This window comes from Hippocampus comes, unplaced genomic scaffold (assembly GCF_001891065.2).
Source record: "Hippocampus comes isolate QL1 unplaced genomic scaffold, H_comes_QL1_v1.1 scaffold381, whole genome shotgun sequence".
NCBI lineage: Eukaryota > Metazoa > Chordata > Actinopteri > Syngnathiformes > Syngnathidae > Hippocampus > Hippocampus comes.
Genome location: NW_017805016.1, coordinates 358,748 through 380,028, shown reverse-complemented (window position 1 = coordinate 380,028; position 21,281 = coordinate 358,748). Strand labels below are relative to the sequence as shown.

The following is a 21,281-nucleotide window of genomic DNA, read 5'->3' as shown; positions in this document are numbered from 1 at the left end:
CAAATAGAGGTGACCTAAATTATAAGTATGTCATCGAAAGGTAGCCCGGAGAGCAAACTGGCTTCATCAGGATAAGGCCTGAAATACGATGGGACTTTAATTTGACAGTGTGAAATTGGAGCACCTTTAGAGGACATCTTTGCTATTTTTCTCTTGTCAGCAGTCCACATTTGTCTCATGAATCTTTTCTTTTTTTTATTTTTTTTTTTTTTTCCCCCCCCCCCCCCCCTCTAAAAAAAAAAGTACAGTGGAAAGGTGGTGGGCATCATTATTATTTGAAATCCTCCAGGTGAGGGCATTACAAGCTGCGCCAACATGAAGCCCCTTTTATTTCAAAGAGGATGTTTTTTTCCCTCATTCTAACTTAGCAATTAGGCTAATTGTTTTATGTATATACGTATATATTTTTTCCTCCCATTTTTATATTCCAACTGTTCAGATTTCAAACAATCCTTTTGAAATTTAAATGAAAAGAATGACAGAAACCCCCAAAATATTAGCACGAAAACAAAAAAAGCTCCCTATTTCACTGATTATTTTTCTCTGTCACGCTCCTAATTCTAAACCCAATCAAATTAAAAGGGTGCGGAAAGAAAGAATACATTTCTACTTATGCGCAATGATGACATTTGACAATGATATATTGTATCGCATGATCTCATGTTGTGCTCTCAAAACACAATCATAATAACAATAATAATAAGAATAAGAATAATAACAGTAGTAATAATGTATTGTTTTTGTTTGTGCTTCTTTGTAATTTACATTTTTGCCAAGCGAAAGACATTTTCACAAAATGCAAATACTGTTCCCACTGAAAAAAAGTATTTGTTGAATTTACTCAATTTTATTTCGTCAAGTGGTTGCACGAAATAAAATCATCTGGATTTAGATTTTTTTTTCAGTAGACTATACATCTAGTTAAAAATTGTAATTGGAACCAAACGATTTTTATTTGTGTAACCACTTGACGAAATGAAATTGAGTAAATTCAACACACCATTTTTTTCAGTGATAAGACGTATTGATTGATATTTGAATTGTGCACGCTTTTTTCTTCCAGTATGTTGTTGTAATAAAATTATGAAAAACCTGATTGTAATTAAAAAGACATTGTACATATTTATTATGACTGTTTAATCAAAAGTGATCAATTAGAATAAATGTCAAACCTACCAAGCATGCAGCACGCTCTAAATATTAAAGTATATTTTTTCACTTTTAATTTCGGCAACAGGAGCTTGAACTTGAATTGCAGTCTATAATGTAAGAAATAACAAATAATGTGCTGTGTATTTGAAATATAATTCCCGAATTATTCCCAAACGATGGACAATTTTTGAATAGCGTGTGAATTAATGAACCCCTTCTCCAATTTACATTCAAAAAATAAATAAATAAAACATCTGAAGTACTTTGCTCTCGTTCATGTTATAGTTTTCTGGAGATGCCATCTGTTTTCAAATTGTATTGATTCCATTTCTTTCTTTTTTTTTTTTTTTTTTTTACTTTTGTAAAACTTATATCAAAAGCAAAGTAATTCATGAGCTCTTAAGTTGAAGGTGGACCACTCTTTCATTTGCCTTCTTCAAGAGACTTTTGTCTGGCCGCTCCCATCGTCAACCATTATTACTATGCAAGCATAAATGCAAGCTGCAGTTGTTGATCAAAAGCAAAAATTTAAAAAAAACAAAAAAAAAAAACAACAACAATGGAGTCCAATCGGTTCTTAAGTGAAACTCGTCTTTGCAACAATGAAAGTTCCGTGCCATCTGTTTGACTGATTCTAGCATCAGCAACCTCCCATCTTCTGATAAGCACACTTGTTCAACATAAAACATATTTTTGCACTACACGGAGCGTGTGACAACTCCCAAACATTTTTAAACGTCGGTAATTTTATTAAGAAAATGCATCAAAACGCAACATCAATTTCAAGTATCTACTGTCATCCGTTTGTGTGTGAATCACCTCAAAAGACTCAAATAAATAAAAGTGACATCTTTCTTGTCTTTTTTTTCTTTGTAACTTTGTAACCGGCCTCTTCTCCAAAATCTCTTTACCTCCATCCCCATGTTTGAAATGTGTGAAAAAGTAAAAGTATAGCGAGTGAAGAAAGTTAGCAGTCCTCCGCCTTTCTATGAGGCATCCAAAGAAATCTCTCTCACATGATTACTCAAAGTTAACCTTACGCATGGGGAGAGTGGGGGTGTGGGAGGGGGATGGAGGGGGGGCGTTTGAAGACTTTCCTTGTGTCATACTAGCAAGCGCTTTCAACTGCGACGACTCAAACAGACTTTCATATGAAGCTGTCACATCACAGTCATCCCAAACTCCACATTCTGCCTCAAAATATTTATGTAATCACCCATTCTAATGCAGACGTTTGTGTTATTTTATTTACGTCCGTTTCTCAAAATTCACGCCCGTCTGAAAATGAAATAAAAGTCCGTCGTGCGAGGCGGACATAATTGAGACGATTTAGTATCCCACACCAACTTGTGTGTGCATTTCTTGCCTTTATTTATTTTATTTGCAACATAGGGCAAGGGGTGGGGGTAGGGGGGGTGTTTTTGGAGAAAATCTTCAAAGAGCAACAGCTCCATCTTCTTCCCGTGTTCGCTTAGCAACAGCGGCCATTTTGTCTGCATTTGCATTGGTTGAGGCTGTGCTCTATGATCATGGCACATTTTAAATAATGTACTTTTTATTTTTTTTACCATTGGAAGTCACCATTTTTGTGGGGTGTTTACATTTTACACAAGATTTTAAGTCGACGCTAAAAGATTAAAATATGTTCGTTTTTTTTTTTTTTTTCCTTCTACAGTCCTATAGGGGAGGTGCACACTCACATAATGGGCTGATCCCTTTTTTAGCGTGCCCGTCAACCACCTGGCGCTGCTGCCGCCAGTGCACGAGCGCACAGACAGCCGAACGTAGTTGAAATTCAGCTGGCCACGGGTCGCCTCGCCTTTACTCGAGCAGAACGTTCGCCATCCTTCCCGAGCCCGACAGGCCTGCTCGGCCGAGACGGCTCAATCGTCTCGGTCTCTTTGAAATGTCTACATTCACTCCGATGCCATCAATTAGTTATAATTCCTCCAATTAGTGCCTTCCTTTTCCACATGGCCGGAATAATTTACTGGGAATCGATATATTTTTAATCACGTTTACATAGTTGGCGTGCCATGCCAAGAGGATACTTTTTTTTTCTGTCTCTCTCACGCTGTAAAGTATCGTCTCAGGTGACTGTGAGACCGTCAACAAACACACACTCACGGACTGACAGCGTGATTTGTATGGACAGTGTTTCACAAGCTGCTTCCTTGGCCCGACCCTGACAACTACTGAGACATTTTCACTTCGAGGGCAACTCCTTTAGACAGTGAGATTGGATGTTACACATATCCATAATTACCTTTTTTGCACCAATCAAAAAAAAAAAAAGAACGTCACAGATATTCACAACTACTTCCCACCTATCTATGGTTGTCCTGTCAGATATCTGCAATGTCATTTTTCCCTATTTTCAAATCGCTTAGTTCAAATGTTGACGAGTCAGAATCCTATTGCAAATATCTCAAATTTGGCTGCAGATATCGATCTGACGTGCAAGATATCGGTCATGGCAAACGGCATACACATGAATGGCAACATTGACATCATTTGCACTTGTGAAATGACGTTGCCGAGATCATAATTCAGGTTTGACTGGGCAAAAACTGTTTTCCAGATTTCATCTTCTCATTCATTCACGTTCTGTTCCAGAAAACGCGAGTGACACGTCTGATGATTTAAAATCTAATTACGACTCCTCAGACAGATGTTGATCTGGCTAGCTAAAGTTACAGTACATGTCAAATCTGCTTGCTATAGATACCCAACTTGGTGCCCCCACCTTGCCACCCACCCCCACCTCAACAGATGCACACACACACACACACACACACACACACACACACACACACACACACACACACACACACACACACACACATATGGACATGTGAGCCTACAGACTCACCTCCACACTGCAGGGACACATCCATCCACAGAGAAAACCCAAGTTCCAGTCAAAATGTCCGTGTTCTTGTCACACAGGGTCACCACAGCAGTGGCATTGTGGTGGCTTTTGAGGGGGAGTTAGGGGTCCACGGGACCGGGCTGCAAATTGCTCTCCCAAATAGGGGAAAGGAGTCCGAGACGATGCTCAGGTTGCGAGGTGGACACAGAACTAAATCAGGCCCCAGCCCGGCTCAGGATGGGGAGCGCCATGGGACCGGGAGGCGTCTCTACGGCCAGGATTTTGGGGAAGGATTATGGATTGAGACGTACAGCTGGGAGGCTAAAGTTACACTTTTCATTAGCACTACCGAGGGGGTCCTGCCTGCTTTTGGGAAGCTGGTCCCATTTGTGAGGACCTGGCAGACCCCCTTCACCCCACCCACCACCCGCCTGCCTTTCCTTCGGAATTGTTGTCGTTCTATAGACGCATTCTTCACCTGAGGATAATTCTTTTTGATATGCCCAAAACCGGAAGGGTCGTGCTGTTTCACTTTTTTTTTGTTTTTGTGCCAGGAATGAAAAAATATGAAGGGGGGGCGGGTGGTGGACGGGTGCGGGGCTTTGTGAAAAGTAGTCATTCACCAAAGGAACCAGAGTAGAGAGGGAGAGAGAAAAAGAGAGAGAGAGAGAGAGAGAGAGAGAGAGAGAGAGCGCAGTATGCCCCCTTCTGGCTCTTTTCTTCTCCAACTCTTTTCTTCTCTTCTTTCCCTGCCGTTTGGAGATGTGAAGAAATGTCTTTTGATCAGCTCTGACAGAGGCCGGGCCATGTGAAGAGGCTTGCTGGCGGGTGCTCTGCCAATCCGTGCAAGGCAAAAATGTCCCTAATAAGAGAGTAATAAGCTAACGAGTGGCGGGCGTCTGTCTGATCCGCGTTGTGGTGAAGGGCCTGTGCCAGGACACTGACGTGTAGCCGCCTTTGGAGCGCGTTGCCAGGTCGGCGGCTTTCACCTGCGTGGACGCTCCCATATGCTCCCTCACCGCTGGCACAAGGAGCCCAGCCTGCATTCAATTTCCACAACCTGGTGGCTAACGCTATTGAATTCTCAGTTTTGAGATTGGTTGTTAGAGGGTGGATTTGAGTAGAGTACGATGTCAAAAATAACTACTAAATCCAGAGGTTCTGATTCAACTGTTTTATTTAGGTGAAAGTAAATAGTACAGTCTGAAGGGAAGTTTGCAGTAAAAAAAAAAAAAAAAATTGTAGTAAAGGTAGTCGTAGTAATATACCTCTAATTTGATTTTTACAACAGTTTGTATGAATGCCTATCACAAAAGTAATGGGACAACCCAAATCCAACTTTCATGTTTAAATACTTGGTTGCAAATCCTTTATGGTCAATTATAGCCTGCTGTCCGGCGCGCGTCTATGACATCATCAGACGCTGCATTTCACCTTTGATGATACTTGACTGCCACTGTCGTCAGTTCCTGCTTGTTGTTCTGGGGCACTTTCCCTTAAGTTTTGTCTCCTATAAGTGAAATGCATGCTCAGTCGGATTTAGGTCAGGTGATTGATGAGCAATTGCATAACCTTCCACTTGTTTGCTTCCAACAAAAACTCCTCTTTCGTTGCCTTTGCAGTATGCTTTGAGTTATTGTCCATCTGCGCTGTGAACTGCCATCCAAGAAATTCTGTAGCATTTGTCTAAACGTGAGTTGATAATCATGCCCAAAACACTTTTGTCAGCAGTCACGCAAGGAAAACGGTTTTATTGCCCACCACCGTCCTTCGCTGATGAAGTGACACATTAAGTCAGTCAATCAAAGTCTCATCCATGTAGATTTGACTATCTTTTATATGTTGCATCGTCATCTGTGGAGTTTGAAAAAAAATATCTGCCTATTTGTACAAAATCAGAAGCAGAAAGTAAAGAGTAAAAAAAAAATAGTCTTTAAAAAAAAGATTCTCAAGTTGGTTGTTGAAGGCAAACCGCGAGGTTTTCCATCCTCACAATGGAGCTGTTGCTTTATCAGATTGGCTTTTCCGAGAACATACAATACAGTGCAACAGTCACCGCTAGCTTTGTTGTTTTAATGACCATTTTCACAGCGGTCCATCTGACACAGTTAAAGCACACACACATACAGGCAACCGGCATTAGCTGGGCTTCCATTTCATTTCCATTTAATAGAGTCAGGATCATGCCATTGCCAGGCCCTTTGAAGCAATTGTTCTTCTTTTCGAATGAAAATACAGTATGTGGTTGTTTGAACATTGCTATGGTAGTGGTGACCTTGGACTGGCGCATAGTACTTTATGCAAATTAGCCAAACACTTCTTAAGGGACACACGCGCGGGATCCAAAGCAGAAATGGTGTCTTTATTTTGTGACTGGAGAGTTTATATTGCTTGCTTATGATTGTACATAAAGCTAACCGAAGCGTTAGAAACGCCTCCCGACATGATTCTGAAACTGCCGAGGGTCGCAATTTAGCAATGCGCTCAGTTGTTGGTTAGATTGTGAGCGTTATCATAAAGAGAGCAACTTCTAAATGACATAGAGGTACAAGTTTGTTTTCACATTTCAAAGTAAGGTTAAGGTTTCAAATTAAGGTGAGGGTTTCAAGTTCAAGGGTTTCAAGGGTTCAAGTTTCAAAGTTGTGTCATGATTTCAGAGTGGCGTTTTAGGCTATCCTTTGAAAGGTTCTACAATTCAGTGTGAGACAAAATACAGTGCGTTGGGCCTGATCTCATCTGTCTTTGTAAAAGCAAAACCTGAGTGTTGGATCTCATCAGAAAATATTGGTGTCCCTAATATTTTGTCCGTCGTTGGAAAAATAATCAAGTGTCTGTTCGGTTTTGGACACTGCCAAGAAAATTGCTCTCACATTTCTTGCACAGCATCAACTTGGTAATTTTCCACTGGCACACTCACAAACACACACACACGCACACACACATATGCACACTGGTCTCATTGTGATTTTGAAATGGTCACATATCAAAGGCTTGTGTCCCTGCAGGGTGGATTTAGTGTTGAAGCCCAACAAGAAGATAGTTACCGCTCACAGCTTCTTCTCATGGCCTTATCCAAATAAACACGTCACCTGCCTGAGAGTGCTGGACCACGCAACAGTTGACGGCCCATCTCTGCACATCAGCAGGTGTACTAGTCAGGAGTCGGGGCCTCAACGTAGGCCCGTTTCCAGGCCTGCCGTGGATGTGCGAGGGCCCGGCCGGCTTAGACTTGTATAGTTTGCTCAAGTCCCGGGCTCAGTCAGCACTGGTAATTACGGTGCAGGGGAAGCCGATTAGGCGGCCCCGGCAAGGGGGGGGAGCGCAGCCCCGCGCCCAGCGGGGAGGGCAGTCCTGCCATGGGAGGGACCAATCATGTGTGAAGCCTGGACGCCGAGCCCGGGCCGTCGCTTCAGTGGGAAAAGGCTTGGCGGCCAGTTCAGAGCGCCGCAACTTTCACGGATTAGTCGAGACGCTATTCTGAAGACTGAAAGGCCGCGCACAGCACGGAGGCGGCATCAATGCACGCGTGCACGCACACAAACACGCAAGCGCTCGGCCGGCCGGCCCAGCTCGACGCACACAAAACCCACTAACAGCTGGGAGCAGGGCTGCGGCCGTTGCAATGTTACCATAGCAATAGAATATTTCACATTTGAGCCCAAATTAAGACACTTGAGGCTTTTTTGTGGGCCCCCACCAATTAATCGTCTGATATTAAGTCTTTTCAATATAACAATAATTGGCCAAAGTTGTGCCGATTTAATGCCAATATCGTCTTGTTTCCTTATGGGAGACTACCGTATTTTCCGCACTACAAGGCACTTCAGGAGTGAAGGCGCACTGCATTTTTAGGTGCATAGAATAGAAGCTACAATAGTGGCTGTGGTTGCGTTATCCATCCACAAGATGGAGCTACGCTAAAAGGAATACAATACAATACAATACAATATGGCTTTATTTATATGGAGCTTTCACAACCGCTGCACCTGGAACAAAGCGCTTTGTAGAACATGTAAAATATTACGTCCAAGAAATCTGAATATTGATCCATTTATAAGGCGAACTGGATTATTAGGAGGACAGTTTTGAGAAAATTGAATGCTTTTAGGTGCGGCTTATAGTGCGTAAAATACGGAAAATGATGTTCAGCAGATATGAGCAGTTGGTAAAGGACATGCATGGCTGACAGAACTCATATGCCCATTAAGATGCAGTGTCAGTAAGCACATATATTTTGTTAACGCTTTCCTTCATGCTTAACGGCCATTATTTGTGTTAAAATTGGCTCCGCATGTCATATTTCAAATGCAACTCTATCAAAGATGACATGTTTCCAACAGATTCACTGGTTTATTTCCTTGAAGTCATCACTTCACAGCAACGAAAATAATGGAGTTGAAAAAATGTGATTTAACAATGAAGGGCATCAGGCGTAGATCATGTTTTGCCACTAAGTTCACTCATTGGGCCCGATTTTCGTGCCTCGCGCAAGTCGTGCACTAAGTGCGGTCCAACTGTGTTCATGGGCGGAGTTTTCTTTCTTTTTGGTGTTTTTGTAGACGGGTGCAGGTGGAAAGATGCGTGTGTGCCGTTGTGGGTGTAAACGCAGCTGACTTGATTCACGACCAGTCCCTTTAAATTTAGCACAAATGAAACGTGCGGTCTACATGACGGAATCATAATGCACTCGCTCACTGGAGTGCATGCAGGAGATTGTAAAATGATGATGTTACGTTGGCCGCTATAAGGTCACCCAAACCTTATATCTCTGTTTGTGACCGACCCCCCCCCCCACGCACGCACACACACACACACACACACACACACACACACACACACGCTCACACAAGTTGTATCGCGGTCAAGTGGCCACTTTTAAAATATATTAAAGATAAAAAGATGATAATTATAATGCAATCAATTATTTCAGTTATATGATTCAGAGGCTTTGATGCATGCTGTTGTCACATTTATAAAGGAAATATGATGACATCCTCCACATATATCAAAGGAACACAGAAATCCGTTTCAATCACCTGTGCCAAAACTTAGATCAGCTCTTAGATGATCGAACATCTTGTGTACTTTCTGTCACCAAATTGTCAGATATGCCAGGGCCGTTTAAAAAATAAAAATAAATAAATAAATCCTTCAGTCTCCCGGTACGCCCAGCATGGCATAGCGCAGTCTGCCAAATTCCCAAACACGGTCAGCTAGACTTGCCCCGGCACAACAATGAAGATGCGCCCGTTTTCACGCAGAGAGCATGTGCACCTGTCTATGGAAAATGGAGACCATTATGTTGCTTATGTACTAGATACATTTATGGCCTAATTATAAAGCTGCATGTCAGTAAAATAAATAAATAAATAAAACAAGTGGTGGGCCGCAACTGGCTCGCAGACCACGATGCGGACACGACTGTGTTCTCGGCTCCCTCTTTAGCTCTAATCAATTAGTCTGGACGGATAATAATTGTGGATGGGCTCTGACTTCCTGGGGGCTGTTGGCAGAAGCAAAGTTGCCCATGGTGAAGACAAATCAGCACTTTGCACTCAAACACTTTGTTCAATTTAAGTGTTTTCTCTGCTCAGCGCCTTTGGCAGCTCCAACAACTTTGAAGAAAGCAACCACGTGCTTCTCCCTCTTGTCTTTTTTTTTTTTTTTAATTGCTGTGGCTCTTAATGGAAATTTGGGAAACTGGATAACAGCCACGATAGTTAAATTTTTTTTAAATATGTAATGGTGACTTAGAATAATTTTGACGTTTCACAACCATGATGGAGTCACTGAAATGGCAAAGATATATCTGTATTTGTTTATTTTTGTAGAATTAGATGACCAACTCTTCAGGTGTATCTCATCTTACTTCACAGTTTCCTCCACTGCAAGGTTCTTTTTGCCAATGAAAACTAACAAAATAATTCCCCCCAAAAAATGTAAAAAAAAAAACATTTTCATTTACGAAATAAGGCACACTTATCGTAGGGTCAGCCCTGTGGCTCATACTTACCGTGCAATACTGTTCAAGACATTGTAACTGTTTCAACAAATGACTGATAAGTGAAAATTTCAAACTTCCCCTTTAAGTAAAGTCAACTTATTTAATTTAACTTTTCAGTATGGATCCAGGATTTGTTGGGGGGTTAATTACCTTAATACAGGGACGTTGCAACCCATGATGCCCAGCCCCAACCAACTTTATTAGAATCATAACATTTCCAAATTTTTAAGATACGTTCACATCCACCTTCAGGCCAAAATTCCTCTTTAGGTACTTATTCATTTTGATTCTTTGAGTGTGGATCCATTTTTTATTTTTTTTGGTTCGCTTCAATTCGTACTGTGACATTTCTATCCTGACACTCACCTCAAATTAACTGCCTTTATTGATATTTATAAAATTTCTCAGGCAGTATTCAAATGGAAGCATATGTGAGAAAGAGCGCATGAAAGTGCACGATGAATCTGAATTCAGGTTGTTTAACCTTTGACCTGTTTTTTTTTTTTTTTTTGTATCTCTGCAGCAGTGATTACATGAATGGGTGGGGAATGATCGTTCAAACTCAGTATCTTTATAACAGGGTTGTCAAACTCATTTTTGTCGTGGGCCACATTTTAGTTACCGTTTCCCTTGGAGGGTCGTTATGACTGAAACCAAATGAAAAAAGTCAATACTAACAGTTTATTCAACATTCAATATGTCTCTTTTTCTTTACGTACGAGAGTTTGAAATTGTGGTCGAGATTTTAGCAAGCATCATGGAAGTTCACATGCTTCCGCGGGCCACATAAAATGATGTGGCAGGCCAGACCAGGCCCCCGGGCCTTGAATTTGACAAATGTGCTTTAAAGTAACTCTCACTTTGGAATGAGTACATTCAATTCAAATGTTTGAATTTTCGGCTGCAAATGACTTTGATTTTTTTAAAGTGAATTTTCACTTTTTCAGGTTTGCAGTGCAATTTTGGTTTGATTTTGTTCTGCATTTGTTTCTAGAAAGCCTTCCAGGAGGAGTGATTTTTTTTTTTCTTCCCTCCCATGTCTGCGTGTGTCAGTGTGATGTAGCATAATTTCACATGAGGAAGTGTGCCCCTTCCATTCGCAGCTTGCCTTTGCTAACATCATCGTGTAATGCTGTCTTTCTTCCACACGTGCGCACGCACACACACACACACACACACACACACACACACACACACACACACACACACACACACACACACACTTCCTGTCTCTCTTCTTGTGCATTGCGCATCACACTGCGACTTTGAAGTCGCTCCCTTCTTCCATTTTGGTGGCGCCAGGTTGCTTTGATTCGCTAACATTCTGTGAATAGTTCCTCACATGCCCGTCGTATCCTTCCCGCTCACCCCTCCTTCTCCTCCGCCGTCCATAAATTGCAACTTGTCATGTGTCATTTTATTTTTGGCGTGTTTACGGCCATTTTGGGCCTGCATGACCAACCACCCTCCCTCTCTGCCTCTTTCCTTGTTCACTGTTGTCTTCGTACATATAATTGGACCAATAATACTGCTCAGCAGCCCCACACGCATACTTGCTGCGTGCGTGCGTGGCCTGTGTGGCGGAGAGCAGTGGAAACTAGTAAAACTTTTTTTTTTTTTTGCAAGGTTTATGTGTGTAATTTGTGCGGCTACATCCCACTCAGCTACCACCAACCAGGAGAACAGGCAGAAATTGTGTTGTGGCCTGCGTTATGATGACAGGAGAGAGGGAGAGTGAAGGAGTCACAGCGGAAAGGGGGGAGAGGGAGAGCAGTCTTGATAGGAAATGTGCACTAAGTGTTACTAAAGAGCTGTTTTGTTTTTTTTTCCCCCCTCCCCTGCTTAATTTATTGCATGTCTGCTGAAGGCAACAGCCCTTTATAACCCAACAATAATTTCCCATATGTTACACATATCACCACAGAGACAGGCTGGTTGGGGAGGGAAAATAAACACACACACACACACACACACACACACACACACACACACACACACACACACACACACACACACACGCTCACACAGGCTCACACAGGCTCACACACACTGTAAACGCGTTGAGCTTTGGCCCATTGGGTCCCAGTACTGTAGAAGTATTCGTATGTGCGATTCCCCATGCGCCTTAGCAACCATGGGTGGGCCGGGAAATATAAAACTTTGTCGTCGGTGTTATTTGCTTTCACCATTACGGGAGCATCCTTGATAATAGAAATCTTCACAATCTTGCGGATTTGCAACAGGGAGGAGATGGTAGGAAAAAAAAGAAAGGTCCAGTCTAAATGCCACTTCTTCCACAGGTTCTGTTGCATTTGAGTTTTAAAAAAAAAAAAAGAAGCAGAAAAACATGCGGCACCACCGGCTGTAGCAGTAAAGTAAGACATCCAGGCATCCTCAAATATGTCATGTTTTTATTTGTCATTTATTTATCATTAATACATCGTTTAACACAGTGTCGAGTTATAAATTGACACAAAAACGGGGATACATGGGTTAATTAATTGCCCCATGGGGATAAATAACGTTTTCTGAATCTGAATTCTGAATCTGAATTATTTACCTATTGCCATCTAATGGAAGGGCATTTCATTGTTCTGCCTGTCACTATACATCATTGGAATAGACGGATGAAGAAGGGCACAATGTACTAAATGATATCTAAATTTTGGACCTGTTGAGTGAAACACACATGTTGGGAATTACCAGTTTAACATGTCCAACAACATGCCACAATGGCACGCCCCAGAAAAAAAATGAGTCTCTTGAGCTTCCCACCTTTAAAAAAAGAAAAGAAAGAAGAAAGACTTAGCCCTTTGCCGTCCGACCACAACATTGATGCTAGTTCTATTAGCCCGTCTATAGCGTTTTATATGGTATGTTAGCATGAAGCTAGCGGACATTCAAAGTAATGTGTTTGTTTGAAATGCGCAGCATGCAATTTTGTATGTATTTAGTTTATTTGACATTAAACCTCAACTGGGAGTGGCAATGCACAGCTTGAGGCTGCTTTTTTGAAGAATGATTCTCTTGATGTGCCAAACTGCTGCTTTCTGTGAAGTGAGTACATACGTGTATCTCTAATTTCATTTTTGAATTAAAAAATGTGTTGGATTTGTTTTTTTTCATGCTAAGAGCCACAAAGCATTTAATGACTGAATTTAGTCCCATCTCTTAGTCCACTTGACGGATAATTACCAATTCCATCCGCTACGTATATGTGTGGTATTACTGCTCAGAGCCGAACAGTATTTTTTTTTTTTTTTTTTTTTTTTTTTTAACAAGGCAGTCATGATCTCGCATCCGTGTACATCGATGTGTTCGTGTGGTTTGGAGCGAAGCATCAAATTAAGCGCGAGCGTAAAGTCACATGAGCATGCGAATATCAGAAATTAAGAAGCATGCAGCCCCCTGTTGGCGTGCTTGATATAGCCACTGATGGGGTGGCTTCTGAAGGTGGGGGTTGGTGTGTGTGTGTGTGTGTGTGTGTGTGTGCGCGCGTGTGTGTGTGTGTGTGTGTGTGTGTGTGTGGTGGGGGTGTCTCCGAATGGTGAATCTTGTGGTGATGGAAAGTTGATCGATCCCTGACTGCAGGTGGCCCAGTTCTGAAAGAGTGACTAATGAGCAAAATTCAGGCACAAACATGCAAAAAAAAAAAATTGGCTATAATTAAAATAACTTTACGCGCTCTGATGTGATTAAAACATAGAAATGTTGATATGCCGTTATGGAGTGTCACGTTGCTCTTTCTGCAGGTCCAAGTCGCTTAATGAATGCTGACAAGTCATCAAATGAGTGCGATGAATGACAAAACACGTGGAGGATTTTTCTTCTTATTGATCCACTAAGGGATGAATCATCACTTTATATGGCGAAGCGCAGCCCCCAGCATCCCCGTACGCAAGTCTTTATTCATAAAGAAATAGGTTAAGCCTTGATGTTTAAATCACAGGCGGAGTGTAAATCTCCTGAAATCCTTTCATGCTTGTTAGGACAAAAGGCGCTTGTTGGAAAGGCGTCTTTAAGATGATGTCGGAATCAATGGCCAGTGCAAAAAGGTGCCATACAAACAAGAAGACGGGATAAGAATAAAGAAGGCACTTCCGCTTTTAAGTGAGTGCCAAGATACGTATATACGCCTTTGAATAAAAGAATGATTTCGTGTTCCTCCAGGTGAAGGAAGTCGAGGGACCTCATAGCGGATCTATATCAATTCTCTGTCAAATGCATGCTGCATGGACTCACTTATGTCCCACACAAAGCATGATTGAAAATAAAACATGGAATGCTGAATTCAATAGCAGAAGTGGAATGCAATGTCAATATTTATTGGTTCCTATTTTGATTACACTTTTGATAATAAGTAGTCACCAAAAAAAAAAGAAATGAAATGAATCTGTTCCCTGGTGTAAACTTTTACATGTTTCAGAACAATTTAGTCTTCATCCGACTGTATTACAATAAGTGTGTTTTTAAAATTGACTTCCGTTGATCTTGGAAATATGCAACTTTGTTCTCAACTGGATGTTATCCCAGCAAAATATCTTTGTTGCTCTAAAGATTGACTTTTTTTTTTAACTTCCGAAATATGAATCTGTTTTTAGAACGTTTTCATTTTTATCGCAGTTAGGGCTAGACTGTAATGTTAGAAAGTACAGTTAAGTACTGTAATTAAGTGCTGATTTTGGATATGTTTAAGTATAAGTCGTTTTTTTTTTTTTGTCACGAAACTACTGATAAAATAACTCCAAAATTTGAAATTCAACTAATTGGGAGAAAATGAAAAATGTTCAAAATAATATGCTCAAAAGGTACAGTGCCTTTTTGTTCAGTGTATTTTTTTTTTTTTTTAATAAAGGCATTCCAGAGTTGTAGTTAAAAGTCAGGCATTAAAGCCGACCTGCAGTAACTTAAAATTTTTCATCCTCTGGTCAAACATTAAAAAAAAACAAAACAAGCAAAAAAAAAAAAAAAACCGAGTGCTCCTTGAAAAAGTGAACTTGCATTTGTGGCAGTCCAGCGTTTGCTGCAATCATTTTCATTCGCTTTCCCATTTGGCTGTATTGCAGCACCTTAATTGAGGCCATTGACGGGCAGCCTTGACTTCACGGCTGTCTTCCAGCGCGCTCAAAGGCAGCACGCAAACGGGAGTGTTAATGCCACCGCGGAGAGGAAAAGAAAAAAAAAGCAGCAAACAGGCTTGATTTGCGCTTTGCCGAAGACAAGCGGGGAAGTGATTACGGCAGACGTGAGATGTGATGTTTAGCTGCTGATGAATCCAGTGTGACGCAGCTGAGGCGAACAGTCAGGCTCATCACGACTTCTAGCAGATTTTTCGAAGAAGAATGAGGAGAAAATTGGATAGAAGATGAAATCCCGAACCACATGATGAAAAGCCGCTTTCTGGGAAATGTGTATTAATGCCCCCCGTGATAAAGACGGCGTCAAGATTAGGGGAAGATGCCCAACGCGGCAGAGTAGCCACGTTATTCACAGGCTCCAAACCCCGCCTGTCAGATGAGAGCTTCTTCTATTTCCCCTCCGGAGTCGCTTGTAACATATCACATACACAAAGACGGAGAAAGAGAGTGGAAATCACAGAGTTGATTAGAGGAAACCAGCGCATGTCAAGGACTTCTGTTCATTAGCAAGAAAGCCCTTCTCCAAACTCTTCCCGGTGAATGAACCGCCGTGAATAGGCCTCGCCATTCACTCGCCGTCCTATGCAAACAAGTTGTCCAAGTGGCGCATTGTTTCAAAAGACCTTGTGACACGCACAAAAAAAAAAAAAAAGCGGGCAATGTCTTGGACACACATGCTATCCCAGACGCTTTCACGGCCGGGCTAAACGTTTAGCCACCCCGGCTAATTAACCGCTTTGAAAGAGGGCGCATCAAAAGCGGGGAGGCGGGATTCGGAGTACCTCTGACCAAGCCTCGGGTCCAGAGGTCAGCCCCTCTCCGAGACACAAGTGGTGATGGCCTGGCCCCCGGACCTCTGGACGCTAACCCCTAACCCCCGCCGGAGCGAATCAAAGCGCCGAGAGCGGAGGGTTGCACAGAACGGGGTCTTACAATAACAGGACATCAAAGATTGGGCTCAGATAAAGACGACAGAGAGAGAAAGGCAAGGCGAAAGACATATGAGGCAAAAACCAATTCCTTCGTATTTTGCAGGAAGATTAATGAATGGCCCCAGCGTCCTTCCGCCACTTGAGAAGAATTAGACAGTGGACGTTCCGTGACCACGCTCTAAGCCAGACATGGGCAAACTACGGCCCGCGGGCCGGATCCGGCCCGTTGGTCTTTTTCATCCGGCCCGCCGAAGGTTGGTACAGTACACAATTATGGTTCGATGTAAATTATTGCATTAATTTCATTTGGACTTGTAATACAGGCATTTAAACGCCAGGTGGCGCAGTTACTTGAAGTCGCAGAGCACAGGGAGGGAGGGGGAGACGATACGGAAGCCCGCAGTAGCACTAAATCAAGTAAGTCCCGCTCGATACGACGAAATAGATGTATCCGCACCGCTATTTTCTGTCATTGGATCCAAAACGGCGACATGCAAGCGACTCTTTGTTGCAGTGAGTTTTCCTGGAATTGCGAACATTTTTACATCCTATATTAGAGCATGGAATCCAAACAAAGAGGAGCGGTAATGGCCGCGGAAGAGAAAATGAAGTGTATCTCATTAAACGAAGTGGGTTACGAAGTACGAAACATTCAGGAGACGCTTGGAGTCTGGAAGACTCAAATCTACGAGACTTTGAAAAACGAGGAAGCGATTCTTGCTCAGTCCGATTCGGGCTATTTCCATGCTCAGAGTGAATTGCTTGCGGCTCGACGGACAGTCCAGTAAATGAACGTTTCCTGAAATGGCTTGACTGTTATCGTGCTAAAAACTTTCCGCAAACTGGACTGCTAATAAGAGAGAAAGCGAGTTCCATAACGCTAACTATGGGCATTGAAGACTTCGAAGCGTCCTGCGGCTGGCTTCAAAAGTTCGAAGCACGACATCAGCTGAGCAACGCTGTCTTGTGTGGTGATCGAGGGGAGGTCGAGTTCGAGACAGTGAGTGAGTGGAAAGAAAGCCACCAGGTCTTTTACTCGTCTCATTTTGGAGCAAATAGTCCTACCTTTGTTATATTTTCTCATATACTGTACCTGTACTGTATGCCGCAGTTTTTGGGCAATATATTGTTGCTCTTTGTTGCTTGTGTTGTCACCAATGTTTGTTGTTAACATACCGTACTTGGACGTTCATACAGGACATATACGTTATCTCACTGTTCTCATGAAAAAAGTATGGTAATACTTGAATGCTTTTGTTCTGTTGATGTTTGGTATGGACTGTCAACATATACGTTTTTTTATATGTACCATATCTTGTGCTGACCCGGCCCACCTGTCAAATTTAGAAATCAATGTGGCCCCCGAGCTAAAAAGTTTGCCCACCCCTGCTCTAAGCACTAAAATCGTGAAATGAATAGAAATGCCAATAATCCGTTCCAGCCCTCCAAATTGCCGTAATAGGAGTCATTTTTCATAGATAGGTGAAAGAATATACAGTCGGACTCAGAAAATTGGAATGTGCGTATCGCTGGCATCAGGCAGAATCTGCTGTCGCCATTGAGTCATTTTTTTTTCACAAATCTATATCGCTGGTCACTCCACATTTGTGAGTGTTATTTTTGCAAATAGCTGACATATTGAAAGCGTTGAAAATGTCTTGCTCACTTTATGATGCATTGTTAATGGTTGAACAGCAAATATAAGCATTTTGGGGGTCCCAAAAAGTGATGATTTTGGAGCTTCAAGGATCAAGCTGTACATACAGTTGCAAGAAAAAGTATGTGAACCCTTTGGAATGGATTTCTGCAGAATTGGCCATAAAATGTGTTCTGAACGTCATTGAAGTCACAGCAAAAGACAAATGCACTCTGCTTGAACTAATACCACAAAACAATGTGTTCTCATGAATTTTTATTACACACACCACGTAAACATTCATTGTGCGTGGTGGAAAAAGGAAGTGAACCCTTGGATTTAATACCTGGTTGACCCTCCTTTGGCAGGAATAATTTCAACCAAATGTTTCCTGTAGTTGCATGAGCAGACCTGCACAATGGTCAGGAGGAATTTTGGACCATTCCTCTTTACAGAACCGTTTCAGTTCAGCACTGTTCTCACGATGTCTGGTGTGAATCGTTTTCTTGAGGTCATGCCACAGCATCTCTTCTGGGTTGAGGTCAGGACTCTGACTGAGCCACTCCAGAAGGCATATTTTCTTCTGTTGAAGCCATGCTTTTGTTGATTTACTTTTGTGCTTTGGGTCATTGTCCTGTTGCATCACAGATCTTCTGTTGAGCTTCAATTGGTGGACAGATGGCCTTAAGTTCTTCAGGCAAAATGTCTTGGTCAACTTGGGAATTCATTTTTCCTTCGATGATAGCAATCTGTCCAGGCCCTGAGAAAGCAAAGCAGCCCCAAACCATAATGACCCCTCCACCGTGCTTAACAGTTGCGATGAGGTTTTGATGTTGGTATGCTGTGCCTTTTTTTTCCTCCACACACAGTGTTGTGTGTTCCTTCCAAACACCTCAACTTTGGTTTCATCTGTCCACACAATATTTTGCCTGTAGTGCTGTGGAACAATCAGGTGATCTTTTGCAAACTTCAAACATGCAGCAATGTTTTTTTTTGGAACAGCAGTGGTGTCCTCCCATTCACTCAATTTTTGCACTTGCAAATCAAAGCAAAAACCTGGCCAAACGACAGTTTGTGTTTTGAAAAATGCCAGGTGACTGCTGTCTCAAGGCTGCTCTATACCACTAAACAGACGCGTGAATTCTAGACTTCTCAAGGCTTTCTTCATAATACCCCTTAATCAAGTGTCTGGTGGCTCCATCATCCCTGGCCGGGGCCTTGTGCAGCCTGTTCACAATCTGTCGAACGACAGAGCGGGAGCCGCTGAGCGCACCAGCGCTTCCCAATGAGCCACAAAGGGAGATCACAGGCTCCATTGTGGCTCGGCGCAGCAGCTTAACACTCATCAGGCCCAATAAACCTGTCTCCAGTCTGGGAGCGACACACCCCTCGTCCGCAGCCGGCATAGAGCCTGCCGCACAGGCCTCCTACCCCCCAACTTGCCCTCGTCACGTCACTCTCTCATTATGACATCAGGCTGACACAGCTTTAACACTCTGCGCTCTATGATTTTGTCTACCTAGCTTCCTTATTTGAACCATTTTATCTGCAGTCATAAAACTTTCCAAGGGTGGGGAAATTTGTCTAATTTGCTCATTCCCAAAATTCAGGTCTTTGAATTATACATTCATTTTCAAATTAATCAGAAATATAAAAAAAAAAAAAAAGTCAACAATTTAACCCTTTCAGGATCGGTGGTTACTACAGTGGACAACTTCTCATGTTATCAGGTTACAGGGTGCATGAAAGGGTTAAGATTCGCCAAGGAAGCGTTAATTGAAGAAAAATATACTATTATCTTGTTTTTAAAGTCAGTATCCAGACATGAACATCGATCCCTTTCGGTGGTTGTTACATAAGCATCTTACTGAAGCCTTACCCATGTATTTGCCCCCTGGTGGTTGGATGACAATTGGTTAAGAAAATTATTGATCAGGTATGCAGTCGAACCCCAATTATAAATATAAATATTGCCAACAATAAGGTTAATGTAAAAGTCACTGCCAAAAGCTTAATAATTATTAAAATGTGTGCAGCATTATTAAGGGTTTTCAAATCTTTTGAAACTGCGGTCTGCTTCTTGGATACTGATTAATGTGAAGTGCTATCAGTTTGAGACACATTTCTGAAAAAAAAAACAGATTTGCTCAAATGATTTGGGGTTCATCATCTCATCCTTGTCGTCTCTTCATCGTCGTAGCTTGTCTCTACGAATGTTGTGGTTTGGTCATGCCTTACAATATTGTCCTTTGACCTATACTGGTTCTTATGAAATTGCATAATTTCGACATTTTTGAGGGAGCAACAATTTCATGTCATATTCCTTATTTCTGAAAGTGACATTTACTGCATTCTAATGGAGTGATGCAATTTTGATTTGAAGAAGTGGAGATACCCTCTGCTGACCAGAAAGAAGAATTCACTACAGAGCCCCATCACGACTCTGTGTAGCCCCAGTTAAGCACCTCCGGCATTTTACTTGATATATTAAAATATATTTAGAAATTATTCTCTTAGCCCCCTATGTATTGATCTCTCACCCCTTTAGCGTCTTGAGAGAAAAAGTTCCTGGAAGCATCTAACCTTATAAGCATTATTATGAACTGTACTTATTTCATAACTGTACGTATTTGATTTGTAAAAAAAAAAAAAAAAACTATTTGATTCGTAAATGGTTGTTATTAAAATGATCTATTTTATTGAGTTTTTAAATAGTTTACACAATATTTATTTTGACCTTTTTAAACCTTGCACCCAAACTGTAAAAAAACTAAAGCTAATACCGAAACGTAAGAAAACAAACTAAACTAAAACTAAACAATTTCCAAAAAAGTAACAAGGTGTTCTGTAAAAAGTAATTGAATTTGAATTTACAAAACATAAATCAAAACGAAATGAAATATAATTTTTAAAATCCCAATTATAATCCCATCCCCTGCTGTCTATGAAAAGGCTGTCTGTACAATTAGCAATCTAAGTAATAAATGTGATGCTGAAAATACACTGCATTAAATGTCGTTTTTGAAAGCATAAAAAAAACAACAAAAACTTATAGGCTCCTACATATGAATGCCAAGAATGGATGTCAGTAAAAAAAAATTGTCTGTTTGGCCACACGCAAGCTGAAAGGATACTAAAATCCAAAAAAGGCCTGACAAACTTAATCTCCCAAATGTTTATATTTACACTTCCCTAGAACACCAACGCCTTTTTCTTGTAGGTTGCTCTCTTGGCTGAGTGCTGCGTTGTAAGTGCAGATAATGCGTGACTATGTATCTGCGTGCGCTAGTTGTTTACTTGCCCTCCCTTTTGCCTCCATTTTCTAAAGCGGGCTGCTCATTCTTGGCCCCCTGCGCCGCCTTCCGGAGCTCCTGCCAAACGTATGCAAATCAGCATGTCCACAATGGCGCCCACAGCTGCACGCAGGCGGCCAAAAACAGAGGACGAGGCGGCCGTCCCTTTCATCCTTAACCCCTGATCTCCTCGCGGTGACACGTCATGTTCGCCCCGAGAAGCGCGTCCTTCCCCCTCCCCATAACCACCCCCC

General features: G+C 41.9%; 2 long non-coding RNA genes across 2 annotated transcripts in view; one reads left to right on the top strand and one right to left on the bottom strand.

The window, feature by feature from the left end:
- The window catches only part of LOC109511940 (uncharacterized), a 36,825-nt gene extending 32,334 nt beyond the window's left edge, over window positions 1-4,491 (bottom strand). Inside the window, exon 1 of the long non-coding RNA XR_002167425.1 lies at window positions 4,025-4,491. This is a non-coding gene — a long non-coding RNA (uncharacterized LOC109511940). The remainder of the gene's footprint in view (window positions 1-4,024) is intronic.
- The window catches only part of LOC109511937 (uncharacterized), a 204,860-nt gene that overhangs the window by 174,305 nt on the left and 9,274 nt on the right, over window positions 1-21,281 (top strand). The window lies entirely within an intron of this gene.